We start from the raw sequence: 13,012 nt of genomic DNA, 5'->3' as shown, positions 1-13,012 counted from the left end.
AAAGTTAGGTGTGGCTAGGTGACTTGCCCATGATCTCACAGCTGGTGTGATCTCTGGCCTGTTTCTCAACTAGGGACATTTAACAACAGAGCCTTGAACCACAGAGCAGGAACACTGGGGTTCTTTCACACCTTTTCTTGTACAAAAGAGGATATTGAGGCCCAGAGAGGAAGGGACTGTCATGGTTATCAGTGAGAGACAGGACAGGTGAGACTCTAGGACCCCGGCGAGGTCTCTGCCATGCTGAGCAGAGCGGCCGGTGTGTACTCCATGGGTGCTTGCCCTTCTAGAATCCACATCGGAACTCATCACCACCCCCTCTACCCTCAGCACCTCTGCCCTCTTCTGCCCTCATCTCTGGGATAAATGACCCCAGCACTTTTGTCTCATATACTTCAGCTATGGGGTCAGTGAGGCCCATGGTGAGGGGTGTCCTGGGGGCTGCCCCAAATGGACCCAGAGGCTGGTCAGAGCTAGTTTGTCCTCAGCTCTGCTCAACCCTCTCTCCACAACAGGCTTTTAAGGAGGGCCCAGCTCCCTCTGATCTGCCTGCATCACTGCTTTTGAAGCTTCCCAGCCCTAAAGACCATTTATCTCCACAATTTGCTTAGAAAGCCTCATAAATCATGTCTGTGCACAAAGGAATTACCTCTTTGGAAGAGCCTTTCAAAGGCAGCCAGCAAAGGCACCACAGACCCGCCAGGGGGCCGCCTCATTGGCCCTGCACTCTCCCCAGCTTGGCCCGCGCCTCACTTTGCTTTCAAAGCTCTTGAGCAAACCCCAGGCTGGGGATGGGGAGTAGGGGAAGTCAGGAATCAAAGTGAATTTGGTAAAGCTCCCCAGTGTGAGAGTGAGACCCCCCCTAGTGTGGGCTCTGAGGGAAATGAACTCATAGTCCAATCGATAAAGGACACAGGAAGGTCATGGGGTCCAAGTCTGTTTCCTGTGAGGAGTGAACTCATTACATGACCTTGTCTACCAGTTCCTCATCATTCCACTTCCCTCTAACTTTCTTCAAACAGTGAAGTCTGGTCTGGTGAAAAGAGCCTCTCGCTGGCTATCATGGGCCTTGTGCAAGGTACTACCCTTCCAGGCCTCAACATCCCCCTAGGCAAACAGATAGGATTAGCTCAAATGAATGAGTGTCAAGGTGACTCATGGAGATCAAAGAGGTCCTCTGCCTTGGGTACGGATTGGGGCCATGACAGAGGCTCTTGACCCACCCCTCTCCCCGACTTCCACAGCTCCAGAGCTGCTGAATTTTCTGCTGGGTTTTCACATAAGGACAAAAGATTAAGCAGCTAAAAGTATGTGTATGGGGGTTAAAACTCAATTTCTAAGACCCCCGTCTGCCTTTAAAAGTATTTAATTCCTCTCACAGTCAGAAAGTTCTTCCATAGGTCAAACAGGAATTTCTTGCTGCAATTTCAAGTTAATTTCTTCTTCTTCATCCATTACTCCCTAAGCAGTCACTTCAGGGCCCAGCACTGCGATGGATGCTCATGGTGAAGCAGTCAAAGTGGTGCTCAGGGTCTCTGTCCTTAAGGAACTTCCTGCATGGCACTGTGGCCAACCCCCCACAGAGAACACTCAGGAAGCAGAAAGAGAAGCAGTAAAAGTGAAGGCCATGTAGAGGGGGCTCACAGAGCATTTTTGAACTAAGACCCGGCTCACTGTTGCCCTGTTCATGACAGAACTGGGGCCCTTCTCATCAGGTGCAAAGGAGGAGAGAGGGAGATGGGGGTTGTGTTGAAGCTGCTCCTGCAGCTCATTTAACCATTCACTGGCACCAGGAAGAGGTAAAGCAAGTGGAGGTAACTTGGGCCAGGGCAACCTGAAGAGTTGTGCTTGGAGTCAGCTAGAAGAAAGCTGTGGGCCAGGGGCAGGATGAACCTGGAACCCTCTGCCTCAGCAGCTCCTTCTGGAGTCCAGGCCCCTCTGCTGACCTGTGTGGCCTTAGGCGAGTAACATCTCCTCTTTGGACCTCAGTTTCCCCACTGTAAAATGAAGAGGATAGCACTAATTGATCCTTAAGATTTCTTTCATCTCAGACTCGCTGAGCTCTCTGAGTCATCTGGAGCAACTGTTAGAGGCAGACTCAGGGATGTGGAGAGCAGCACATCCAGAGGAAGCAAAGCGTTGAATATTGGAACACATGTGTGTGCTCTGAATTTCTGCTTACAGACACCCATTGAATTATATGCATAAATAGAATTTTCACAACAAAGACAACAAATGCAGGTTTGCTTCACTTTATACAGCTGGGCTAGTTAGTAGGGGACTCAAGACTAGTTTTTCGGGCTCTGATCCCACCCACCGTTCTCCATGGCACTGCTTCCCCAGTGGGGTCACTTTACACAGGACCCACCTACCAGTCGGAAGCCATATCTCTTTGGTATTTGGGGTCCCTTGCTCAACTCTGTTTTGCTATTTGTGTCATCTGTGTCATGGTCCATTTATCCCTGCACAGAAAGGGACATTGAGAGCAGCTCCTAACTGGCCCTGCTAGTCAGAGGACACTCTATCCATCACTGCTGAGAGAGGACCTCTGATTTCTCTGGAGAGAGGAAGCCTGAGGGCAAGTGACAAATGGCCTTCCTGTCTATTGAGAGTTATTGTCAAAGGACAGGGACCTACTGCTCCTGGGATCTGCTAAGGATGAAGCCAAGAAAAGACACTTGGGCTGCAGCGGTAGGAGGTCTGGTTAGCTGTTTAGCTGTCTGTTTGTTCATTCACTCCATAGACTTTATCAAATGCCCATTATGTGCCAGGTACTGGGGATCAAATGGAGAATAAGCACCCATGATGTCTTCCCGGGCCTAAGAGTCCAGCAGTGTAGAGAGACAATAAGCAAATATTGTCTTATTTATTCTGGCCTCTGCTCAAATGGCACCTCCTCAGAGCCTTCTTGGGCCACCTTTTCTAAGTTCTCTCCCCTAGCCCCTGGCTTTAATTTTTCTTTCTAGAACTTATTCTCTCTATCCAATGTCGTGTAATCGCTGTATTGTGTATTTATTTTCATCTTTTTCTTTATTGTCTGGAACTCCCACTAAAATGTCAGCCCCATGAGGGCAGGGGCTTTGTTTCATTCGCTGTTGTACCTTCATTGCCTAGAACAGAGTCCAGCATATAGTAGATGCTCAATAAATGATTGCTGAACAAGTGAATAAATTAACAAGTAAATATATAAGTTGCAGTAAAGGTATAAAGGTACAAGAGCATGACAGAAAACAATGAGAAGGGCTTCCTTTCAACTGGGGGCTCAGGAAGGCCTCTGTAAGATGGTGACATTTAGGCCGAGAGCTGAAGGATGAGGAGGCAGCAGCTGTGGGAAGAGCAGGAAGTAAGAGCCTTCCAAGTAGAAGCAAGAGTGTGTGGAAACATCTTGAGGTAGGAAAAGGCTGGCAGAGTCAAGACACTGAAGAGGGCAGACAGTTGGGACATTATAAGAGCAAAGAGAAAGGTAAAATGCTCTAGATGAGGTAGACAGGGCCAGATCACATGTGGCCATGGCAGGGAACCGAGATTTTATTGTAAGAGCAATGGAAAGCTCTAGAAGGGTTCTATTATGACTCGATGATAGTAATAAAGCAGGACTTCCCTGGGGGTATGACTTGCAACCCTGGATGAGGATACATTGTCCCTCTCTGCAGCCCACCAATATCTGGGGTAGGCCAGGATGTCCAGCTTAGAAAAGCGAGAAGGAGAGCCATGAGCATGAGAGCCCTTCCACTGCTCAGGTTTGCTCATAGCACTACCTGGTGCCAGTGAGATGCCCTCCCCGCCCCCCGTGCCAGGCAGGAGACAGCTGGGGAACAGGCATGAATGGGAAGCAGACTGGGCAACTCAGTACACGTCAGCATCCAGGTGATTCAGAAAATGTGCTGATAGTTGTACACAAACTGAGATCTCATAAATAATGTGCCCCCTATAGGAGACGTGGAGGCCTTGATAAATATAGTTCCCCTTACTGTTATGTATGTGCCTGGGTGCCAAGCAGTGACTCCTGAAGCCTTTATCGCCCATCCCTAAATGTGGGTGCTGCATTTGCCAGATGTTGGAGAGGTGAGAAGGCCTTGGTGGGTCCCCCTGTGCAGCTGAGAACCATGAGGAGGATACTTGGGGTGTGGGGAAGGCCAGGGCCCCAGTGGAAGCTGACCACCCAGTTACCCAGCGAGGAACAAGACTAACACATGAGCAAATGGGATGGTTAATGATCCTTAAGATTTCCGATGACCACAGGTGTGGTCTGCAGTGGGCAGCAGCAGGCAGCTTCATTAAGCAGGACACACACATTTTATGCTCTGGAACATCCCTTGTGCTCTTAGGAGCCTGGGACTTTGCAGGGAACCTAATGAGCTTCACTCAGCAGAAGTGCCAAAGGCCTCACACTCCTCATTCTGCTGTGGGTGCTCGGCCTCCTCCAGAGCTACTCTTGTCCTCTACGTGGGAGTCACCCCTTAAAGCCCCACAGATCCTACACAGGGGAGGGGCTTCTCCATCTCCTGAAATCTCCCTTATCCATTAAGGCTCAGATTAAATCCCTCCTCAAAGAAGCTTTCAGGAACCTTCCTGCTCCCTATCTTGTTCTAAATTCATTGTGCCTACTGCTTTTTTTTTTTTTCTGCTTTGTATTGAGTGGAGGCTTATCAGTCAGGCCCCAGAGTTCTGAAATAACACAGATCTGCTTTAAATCCATCTCTGCCCCTTGCCACCTGTGTGACCTTGGGCATGCTACTTCCCCCACTGAGGCTTAGCTTCCTCATCTCACCTATAAAACGGGGCTTTCTGTGCCTTAGAGCCGGGGTTCCCAACCCCCGGGCTGTGGACTGGTACCAGTCTGTGGCCTGTTAGGAACTGGGCCACACAGCAGGAGGTGAGTGGCAGGTAAGGGAGTGAAGCTTCATCAGTATTTGCAGCTGCTCCCCAGCACTAGCATCATCGCCTCAGCTCCACCTCAGATCATCAGGCATTAGATTCTCAAAGGAGCACCAATCCCTGGTGCCAAAAAGGTTGGGGACCGCTGCCTTAGAGAGTTGTCTTCAGGATACAGTGCAAGTGTATCTTATTCAATGACTCTCAAGTAGGAAGTGCTCAGTACTATTCAATAAACCATTCAAGAAAATGTGGAGATAAATCAATGAATAAATAAAGCCCAAAATCAAGGCATCATGCATGCTATGTACAAGGGTAAACTTATTAGGTAGCTGAATTAGTAGCTGGATTAATAATAGGTCATTATTATCATCATCTGGCTATAAACTTCTTCAGGGAGGGACTTGGTGTAAAATTCCCCAGAAGCAGACTCTGAGGTGGTTCCATAGGTAAGGGAAGGGGGATAAAAGGCAACTGGAACTTAATCCACCTAGACCTCTGGGAGCCAAGAAAGAACACTGTCTTGAGTTTTCTCAATCCAGGGCAAGGGGACCAGGGCATATATTCATTCATCTCTTGGTTCTGCCTCTGGTCGAGGGCTGCTGGGATTGGCATTCATTCTCTGGCACTTCCTGTTTGCTCTGTGTACTGTGCCTATGGCAGAGTCAGAGGTGTTTCTCGGAGGCAGCCTTTGGTGTATTGAGGTGAGCACTGAGTGGTCTGGGGAATGCATCTGCTATAAGGCCTAAGTCTGTTTTGTTCCTCACTGTATACACAATGCCTAACATGCTGTCAGGTATGTATTTGGTGCTCAGTATCAATGTTTGTTGATTCAATAAATAATTCATCAACAAACTCTATATAAGAAATGGACAGAGGGGCTGGGGATAAAAAGAAGACATGGTTCCTGGCTTCAGGTCCTGGGGGATGGGGATGGAGGGGGCACAATGACATATGAAAAAGACAAAAGAAAAATCACACTAAAAGTCAAGGAATTAATGCTCAGGGAGAGGAGAAGGCATTGTGAACTTGAGGTACACAGAAGAGGGGTGGCTCCTGGGGCTGGGAAAGCTTTAAGGAGAAGATGGGACTTGCTAGTCCTAAAGGAAGAGTGGACTCAGGCGTAAGGGTGAGGAGTGGGGAAAGTGAGAGAGAACAGCACAAGCAAAGCCTGAAGGCAGAAATGTCATCACAGGGATGCAGGGGCCTGCTGCTAGAAGAGACTAGTTAGAAAGTTTCTAGGTTCGCTAACCTTGTCAGGGTTACAATTGGCGAGGGGACAGAAATTTGGCCTCGAGACCTCACAAGAGAAGGGACCTCAGGGCATGTTGAGGAAGAGTCAGGATTTGGAACAGCTTCTAGGCAGCGTGTACAGGTGACTATGTGTAGGAGAGGCCCCTCTGGGACCGCTGGAGTCCCCACACCCACCTATACGCCCCCATAAAAGTTTCTCTCTGTCTGCTCTATTCAGTGCACAATCTGTACATCTGTACATAGCAGCTCTGTTTGGTTGATATAAGGGAGGAGAAAGGAATAAGAGGTGCTTAGAAACAAAGAGAGGACAATTCCCTAGGATGGAATGATGGGGATTCCATCAGACATCATTCCCCAGCACCCCTGAGCCCAGTAGAGGATGCCATCACTACCAAGGATCAGATTCCCTGGAACCTGAAGTATGACCAAGGTGGTCCACACACAGCAGCTCAGCCTACTCTGGAAGGACAGGAAACTTAGCAGCTGCTTCCTCTGACTCCATCTTTCTCTCCATCTTTCTCTACCTGTCTCCATTTCAATCTTTGCCGCCTCTCTCCCCACTCTCACCCCCTTTTCCTCTGTCTTTTCTTTCTTCCTTTCTTCTTTCTTTTTTTTCCCCTTTTAATGTTTAGTTCTCATGCCTCTTCCCTACATCACTGTAACATAGTGAAATGTGCGCACACGCTCGCTCTCTCTCTCTCTCTCTCTCTCTCTCTCTCTTTCTCTCTCGCTCTCTCTCACTCACTTTCTTTCTCTCTCCCCCTCCCTTCCTTCCTTCTTCCCTCCCTCCCTCCTTCCTTCCTTCAATCGCTGGGACTCAAGGGGCTTGGGTTGGGAGGACTCAGCAAGGCTGCCTGGCCTGGATGTGCTACGAGATGTGTTGGAGAGTGGTCACTAAGAGGTGTGTGGAAGGGTGGTCGAGAGGCCCTCTGAACTACATGTTTGAGACATAGGGGGTCCCAGTGGGCCTCTCCGATGTGTGGGGTTTTCTTTTCCTTTTAAAGCATTTCACTTTCAAAGGAAAAAGGCTCAAATGAAGGGAACAAGATAAATTCAGGCATATAATCAAAATGCCTTTGAACCTGGGCTGAGAGCTCTGTGGTCCTCTCCTGGTCAGAGACTGGCAGGGGCCCGGAGAAATCTGGATGCCTAATTGGCAGCTAATTGAATCCTTCGAGGGGGTAGTGGAAAGGGGGCTGAAAGCAAGTTGTTTGGGATTGGGTGAGCACAGCTCTTTTCAACTCAATGCAAAAAGCAGGTCTATTTAAGGGTTTTCTTGCTGGCATCCAGGCGGTGGGGAGACAGGCTTCTGTTGCTTAATGAGCTCATGGCTCAAACTGTCTCCAGCTGGGAAGCTCACGGAGGATTTCAAGGGGAAGTTAACACTGTAGTTAGTTCTAGCTTGCTACCTGTCATCACTCAGGCTTAGGAGAGAGAACAATCTTATTAAAATGGGTAAACAGGAGGAAGGCTCCTCAACAGAGATCTTCAGGTATAAGTAGGCATGGGGTCTGGTTGCTCACAAAGCCCCAGGAAAGCCCCAGACAAGTTCTTCCCTCATGGTTTGATGTGGACCAAGGAGAACTCGGAAGGCACTACTATGGAGTCTTGGCCTGAGCTTGAGACTGGGCATTAAGGAGTAGGAAGTCAGAGTATGGCTGCAGAGGCCAAAAGGCCTGGGTTCAAGTCCTGGTTCTGTAGGGTGACAAGTTACTAAAACTTTTAATTTCCCCCATCTATAAAATAAAAATAATAGTACCTACGTGGGATGTTAGTGGTAGCCATTAAATGTGATTATACAGTGCTTAGCACAGTGTCAAGCATGTGACAGATGGACAATGAATTGTAGCAGTTATGATTATAAAGAACCAGAGCTGAGCAGACTATATGCAGGATTCATAGTTAAGAATGCCACCTTGAACAAGCCCAATCCCGTCTGATCTCGGAAGCTAAGCAGGGTCGGGCCTGGTTAGTACTTAGATGGGAGACCACCTAGGAAGACCAGGTGCTGTAGGTGTAAAAAATAAAAAATAAGGGATCGTAAGATGACAAAGTCCTTGCAATCTGTAAGGTCAACCAAGGGTTGCCTTGCCTAAAAAAAAAAAAAAAAAGAATCCCAGAGGTGACTCACAGGGAGTGAAGAGGATGATGTAATTATTATAAAGTATTAGAACTGCAGACACCTTAGCAATTAGAAAGTCCAATTCTTCCCCTTTGCTGGTGAAGAATCAGAAGCCCAGAAAGGGAAAGTGATTTGTTCAAGGTCACATGATAAACTAGAACAGGCCTCCATAGGCCCAGGGCTGCTTCTACAAGAGTACCTGAGGTGAACCACAGATGCAAGCCAGAAATGAATAGTGCAAACACTCTCCTTTGCCTGCCTTTTCCCTGCCATGTGAGAGTGGGTTATGGTGGTTTCTCTTATTTCCTATGTTCTTCTCAGGTCTCATGAAAACAAATTTTCTATCCCTGGGAGTGACTGAATGGAGGGTAGGGAGGAAAAGGTGGCCCAGCATAAGCTATCAGGAATTGAGAGTTGTCTGTTATCTGCCAAAAAAAAAAAAAAAAGAAGAAGAGAAAGAAAAAAAACAATAGCACTAGAAGAAAGTATCCATGGATGGCTGTAATTTGTTGTAACAAGTGTCTGAAGCAGTGCCCCACTTCTAGCCTCTTCCCCCACCCCATCTCTGCCTAACTTCCAGAGTGATCTTTCTAAGTCACCAGTCTGATGAGGTCACTGCCCTATGGAGAGCCATTCCATTGATCCACAGTGACTCAAGGCTCAAGTCCAGATGCATGGGGGCCTGGCATTTGAAGCCCTCCACATGCAGACCCACTGTTCCCATTGCCCAGTCCCTTCATGCCTGGGTCCTCAGCAGACCCTGCCTTTGTGTGCCTCACACTTTGCCAAAGGTATTTCCCCTACTCCATCACCCAGAGTCCTGCTCCACCTAATTTCCTTCTAGACCCCCATAAGGCATATTAATTTACTTCATTTAGTTATCTTTACCATGACTCAAATTTCTCATATGAGAAATGAGGCAGGCCAAGGAATTCTTCCAGATAAGATTTTTTTCTGATGTTTACACATGCAACAGAGGGGGACTTGATATCTCTGAGTTGACGTGGAGAACTATAAAAGGCAGTTGAACAACCCAAAGACCTGTAAAATGGATATACTAATCCATGTCTCACCCTCATCAAAGACTGGGAGGAAATTAAAGAGAAGATAATGGCCACAGAAGAGCTTAGGACCACCACTGAGATCTTAAGTTAAGTATTCCCTCCGGGCCTTAGTTTCCTCATTTGCTAAATGAAGGGATAGGAAAAGGAGGTCTCCAGGAACCCTTTTGGCTCTGACAAAACTTTCTGAATTGCAAAGTCTTAACAATGACATAGATGACCCCTGGGGAGAGAAGGAAGGAAAGCGGGGAGGGAATGAGATTAGGGAGAGGCACAAAGAGGGCTTCAAATATTTTTATAACATTTTCTTTCTTTAAAAAGTGTATGAAGCAGATACAGTAAATGTTAAGAATTTTTCAGTCTGGGTGGTGGGTATTTTTCATATTATTTTATTTTCTATATGTCACAAATATTTAATATTTTAAAAAAGAAATTGGTGATCCTCCTCTCAGTGGTAACCATTTCCCTGACTTCTTCCATTTGCAATAGGAGGCATCATCTCCAAGTGCAAACTATAAATAAATGGAAAGGACTGAATTTGGGAGTAGAAAGATCCCCAACCGCAGGAGGTATTCAAGCAGAGGTCAGATGGGCTCTAAATATTGTGGAAGTGGTTTGTACCGAGGGTGAAGTTTGGACTCTGCGACCTCAGAGGACTCTGCTAATTTTCAGGTCTTGTAATGCCAGGGCTACGGAGCCAGGGGCGCTGTCCCTGGTACTGAATCCCACACCGTTTAACTTCTGAACCAGGGAAAGCAGAACATCAGACCAATAATTTCTTACGTTCTTGTCACTGTGAGACACAAATTAATGCTTCAACTTCCAGGACATTCTGGTGATCAAAGTGACATGAAGAAGCCCTTCTTATAGAGGTTTCTGGTATTCGCTCTTCTAAAACTTCTCCCACCCACACCTTCTGCCAGTATTTGCTTCTTTCCCAACTCTATGCTAAAAAGCACAGAACTGGAACCAGAAAGTTTGAGATTGAGTTCTAGCTCAGCCATTGACAGGCTATAGGACTCAGAGCAAACCCCTTCACCACAGTGAGCTTCTGATTCTTCACCTGTCAAGTGGAGATAATTGCTTGAAAACATCCTTGCAAAACACTTAGGTGCAATATAATCATTAATTGGCAATATAATTCTTTCTCTAGTCAGTATGAAGTAGAACTCTGTCTCAGGGTGGGAAGCAAAGAAGGCAGTGAGTGCAGGGGGCTGAGTAAGCTGAGAAAACTCTTAGGAAAGTTTTGAGAAAAATTTGTCCAATTGGCTTCCCTAAGGGTAAATGAAAACCTTTTCAGATGATGCCTGGTGACATTTGCAGACACCACAGAATTTCAAAGTGGAGGTGGGTGGTGAAATATCTCTAAGCAGAAAGAATGGTGTAGTGTCATTCATACCCACTGAGCTGAGAGGCAGTCTCACTAGGTAGGGAAATGGGGTCCTCCTGGGACAAGATAAAGGTTTGGAGGGCTGAGCATCAGGGCCCACATTCTAGTCCTGGCTCTGCCACTAACCTGTTCACGTCGTGGAGAGCAGCTGGGTTCAAATCCAACTTACTCACCAACTAGCTCTGTGACCTTGGGAACATCACTTCATTTCTTCGATTCTCGGTTTTCTCTGGTAGAAAATGAGTATACCAAAATCTCTCTACCAGGATGGTTATAAGAGTAAAATAAAGTCTTGGGATGACAAAGAGCTTGCTAATCTATAGCGCTGTAGAGTGCTTATTTAACATTTCTGAGCCTCAGTATTTATCTGTAGAATGGAGACAAGAAGGTTTGACCTCATAAGTGGAATAAGGATGAAGAGAGGAGTCACACACCTACATACCCATTTTCTTATCATTATGAGGTAAAAAAAGGAGACGGTATGGGACAGAGGAGAAGTGCAGAGCTAAAAAGTCATGAGACTGGGGTTTTCTAGTCTCTGCTCCACCACCATTCAACTGCACGACGTCAGCTTTCACTCTCTAAAATTAATGATGGGACTTGGTCCCTGCTAGCCAAACTGTCTACACACCCAAGCACTAGACTTCTCCCTGGGTTCTTGAAGCCCACAGAGAGAAAGCTATACTGGCCTAGAGCTCTGAGGGAGATGATGGGTCAAGCCAAAAATTTTCATTTCCATTTCATCACTGATTGAAAGCGCCAAGCATCAAAGTCCAGAAGGTAAACAGACTTCCCTTCCCTCTCTCCTTCACATGTGGCTGAGCCTCAAAGTGGGAATGACTTGTACATAGTGAGCCCTGGAGAGCTCAGAGACTCTGAGCTCTGAATTCAATATCTTAGAGTTCTGCTGAGCTCCCTGGCTCTGGCCTGGCTCTCTCCCTGCTGCTGGCATCCTTGACAGGAAAATTAATTGCTGTTGTCATTCTGCTTTTTGCTCCAGCCTATATCCTAAGAATAAGATATCTGAATGACATTAAATAACTTGTACATAAAAGCTCTTTCTAAAGGCCAGAGCAGTAAGCATGGAGAGGTGGGCTCCAGGGATGGGAGAGAGCCTACTGGAAGCCTGTCCAGTCTCTAAGAAAGGGGAGCCATGCATGCAGACACGCAATGGGAGAGGGACCTTCATGATTTCCCTGAGAAACAGAGGAAGTAGAGCCTATTCATTCAGGCTGGTGAGCAAATACAAGCCTGTCACTCTTCTCATCCCTGAGGTGTACCTCATCACATTTTTTTCTATCTACTACTTCAGGCATACCTCAGAGATGTTGAGGGTTCGATCCCAGGCCACCAAGATGAAGTGAGTATCAGAATAAAGCAAGTATTGCAATAAAGCAAGTCATTATCTTTTTGCTGGTGGAGGGTCTTGCCTTCAATTTGTAAAACATGCAGCATCTGTGAAGCACAACAGAGCGAAAGCAATGAAATGAGGTATGCTTGTATCTACTATTCTTCTCTTGGCTCAATGTTCTTCAGTAAGGCTAATTCAGGTTCTGATTCAGTGGCTGCATATCATTGACCTGCCTGGGGTGGAGAGGTTCACATTGCCAGCACTGAGTGAGCTAATTTAGGAAGGCTTATGTCAACACAGGTGAGTCGCCAGACACTTCTGCCAGCCCTGGCTACCTCTTCATGCTGATAGCGGAGTTAACACATGTCATTAGCAGCGTGAAACTTTTTCAAAGTTTAGTCCCAACTAACAGCCAAGCTCATACTTTGGACAACCTTAGGAAAATAAAGTCACAAACAGAAACACACACATGTGCATGTACACACAATCCTTGCCCCACAGAGCTTAGAGTCTGGTCTGAATCCCTTTTTTTATAGATGAGGATGCTTTTGCCCAGGGAGGGACAGTGACTTGCCACAGTAAAAGAGTTACAGGAGCTATAAGATAGGTCTTTGAACTCCTAGTCCTGTGCTCTTTCTATCACATCGTCCCCTGTTCTAGAACCCATGAAATAGCAAAACCTGAAATTCTATCCCATCCTGGCCTACCAGGTGAGCTGGGAGGCTGGTGGGAAGGACAGCAATGTACATCGAAGTTCATAAGAGCTTTTCACTTGCATTCTGGGAGAAAACTCCTGGTTCTTTGCAGTCTGTCTACTTATGGTCTTAATTACTTGCGTGTATGAGATCTTGCAATCTGTGCCTGGGGACTCTTTGAATTGCAGATTAATATTCAACTAGCTGGAACGATCTTCAGAAGGAGGCTCGTGGTAATTAAGTTGGTTAGAGAATACTTCAAAC

At 46.8% G+C, this 13,012-nt stretch overlaps 1 protein-coding gene and 1 pseudogene across 1 annotated transcript in view; one reads left to right on the top strand and one right to left on the bottom strand.

Annotated features, from left to right (window-relative positions):
- MEGF11 (multiple EGF like domains 11) overlaps positions 1 to 13,012 on the bottom strand; it is a 325,200-nt gene that overhangs the window by 86,312 nt on the left and 225,876 nt on the right. The gene's annotated exons all lie outside the window — the stretch shown is intronic.
- Positions 8,024 to 8,146, top strand: LOC112469825 (annotated as a pseudogene).

This window comes from Pteropus alecto, unplaced genomic scaffold (genome assembly GCF_000325575.1).
Source record: "Pteropus alecto unplaced genomic scaffold, ASM32557v1 scaffold86, whole genome shotgun sequence".
Lineage (NCBI taxonomy): Eukaryota > Metazoa > Chordata > Mammalia > Chiroptera > Pteropodidae > Pteropus > Pteropus alecto.
Note: the sequence above shows the minus strand (reverse complement) of the source record. Positions and strands in the feature narration are given on the sequence as shown.